Source organism: Penaeus chinensis, chromosome 25 (genome assembly GCF_019202785.1).
Source record: "Penaeus chinensis breed Huanghai No. 1 chromosome 25, ASM1920278v2, whole genome shotgun sequence".
Taxonomy (NCBI): domain Eukaryota; kingdom Metazoa; phylum Arthropoda; class Malacostraca; order Decapoda; family Penaeidae; genus Penaeus; species Penaeus chinensis.
The window spans coordinates 3,885,991-3,888,490 of NC_061843.1; positions in this window are offsets into that span (position 1 = coordinate 3,885,991).

The following is a 2,500-nucleotide window of genomic DNA, read 5'->3' on the forward strand; positions in this document are numbered from 1 at the left end:
CTCCCTCTCTCCCTCTCTCCCTCTTTACCTCCTTCTCATATACCTTTCTTCCTCTCATTTCCCCCCGCTCCCTCTCAGTCTCTCTCTCTCTCTCTCTCTCTATCTATCTATCTCCCTCCCTTCCTCCCTCTCTTCCTCCAAAACCCTCCCTTCCTCTCATCTCCCCCCCTCTCCCTCTCAGTCCCCCCCCCTCTCTCTCTCTCTCTCTCTCTCTCTCTCTCTCTCTCACTCTCTCTCTCTCTCTCTCTCTCTCTCTCTCTCTCTCTCTCTCTCTCTCTCTCCCTTCCTACCCTCTCTCCCTCCCAGTCCCTCCGCTCTCTCCCTCCCTTCCTACCCTCTCACCCTCCCTTCCTCCCTCTCTCCTTCCCTTCCTACCTCTCTCCCTCCCTTCCTACCTCTCTCCCTCCCTTCCTACCTCTCTCCTTCCCTTCCTACCCTCTCTCCCTCCCTTCGTCCCTCCCCTCTCACTCTCCCTTCCCCTCCTCCCCCCTCTCACACCTAAGCATCCGAGAGCGACCCACCGCCTCTGCAGATGTAATGGAACGGGGGCCTTCTCTTACGTCGGTGTATGATTAATAGGCAATAAGAGGCAAGACCAAGATGCCATATGGTCGATCTGGCTTAGAATTCCCTAAGATATATGAACCATCTTGCTTTATATTGTGCACCTACTCCTCATGGGACAAGATTTACGTTCAGGAGGTTCTTGCAAGAGGATGCCAGAACAGGGGGGGTGGGGAGAGGGAGAGGAGAGAGGGAGAGGGGAGAAAGGAGAGAGGGAGAGGGAGAGGGAGAGGAGGAGAGAGAGGGGGGAAAGGGGGAGAGGGAGAGAGGATAGAGGAGAGAGGGAGGGAGCGGGAGAAGGAGAGGAGATAGAGGGAGAGGGAAACGGGGGAGAGGGAGAGGAGAAGGGGGAGGAGGCAAAGAGGGTTAGAGGGGAGAGGGAGGGGAGGGGGGGGGGCAGGAAGAGGGCAGGGGGCGTTAGAAATGAGAGGAGGAGGAGAGACGATGTGAGAGGGAAGGGGAAGGGAGAGGGAAAGGAAGAGAGAGAGAGAGAGAGAGAGAGAGAGAGAGAGAGAGAGAGAGAGAGAGAGAGAGAGAGAGAGAGAGAGAGAGAGAGAGAGAGAGAGAGAGAGAGAGAGAGAGAGAGAGAGAGAGAGAGAGAGAGAGAGAGAGAGAGAGAGAGAGAGAGAGAGAGAGAGAGAGAGAGAGAGAGGGAGAGGGGAAGAGGAGAAAAGGGATTAGAAGAGAGAGAGATGGGAGAGAAGAGAGAGGGAGATGATTTAGATGTGAGAGGGAAGTGAAAGGGGAGAGAGAAAGAAAAAGGGAGAGATGGAGGGGAAGAGGGATTGGGAAAGAGAGAGAGAGAGAGAGGGGAAAAGGGAGAATGAGAGGGCAAGAGGGGTTTATAGTGAGAAAGAGGGAGAAGGAGAGGGAAGTAAGAAGGAGTAGGAGGAGAAAGGAGAGAGAAGCTGTGGAGGGAAAAGGCAGGAAGAGAGGAGAGAAAGAACCGGGAGAGGGAGAATGGAGAAAGAGAGGAGAGAAAGACCGACAGAGAGGGGTGGAGGAAAGAGCAAGAGAGGGAGAAGGACGGGGAAGTAAAGAGGGTGGAAAGGGGGGCAGGGGGGCAGGGGGGCAGGGGGGCAGGGGGGCAGGGGGGCAGGGGGAGAGGGGACAAGGAGAAGTGCTTTATATTTGGTCTTAAATTCACGCGTTTTCATTGTCTCGCCCGGGATTAGAGACTGAGGTGCGACCGCTTAGCTCTAGCGGGGGTCCCATGTGCGTGTGTGCGTGCGTACGTCTGTGAGTGTGTATGCGTATGTATGTGTATGTGTATGAGCGTTCATATGTGTGTGCGTGTGCGTGTGTGTGTGTGTTTGAGTGTGTGTGCGTGTGTACGCGTGCGTGCGTGTGTGTGTGTGTTTCCAATGTAATTTTTTTTTTTTAACTTTCACACGTGTGCTCATTTAGTTTTGTTCGCCCTCCTCTGTATGTATATGTATGTACAAAAAATGTAAATATGTGCATGATTTAGAAGTCTCATTGTGCGCGTTTTGATCGTGTTTGTTTATTAATTCGCAAATCTTCTCACATGTGAATTCATGAGACTATTCGGTCGCATGTGTATTGCTTATTGAAGTCTACGAGTTCATATTTGCATGACTGTGACGTGAATGCATGTTTATTATGGCTTTGTGCGTTTATTATAAACTGATGCATGATTGTATCACACACACACAAACACATTTTTTTTCTTTCACTGTCTCCGTCTGTTTGTCTGTTTGCCCGTCTGTCTGTCTGTCTGTCTGCCTGTCTGTCTGTCTGTCTGTCTGTCTGTCTGTCTGTCTGTCTGTCTGTCTGTCTGTCTGTCTGTCTGTCTGTCTGTCTGTCTGTCTGTCGCGCTCTCTCTCTTTCTTTCTCTCTCTCTCTCTCTCTCTTTCCCTTCCTCTCTCCCTCCTTCCTTCCTTCCCTCCCACTCTCTCTATCTCTCCCTTCCTCC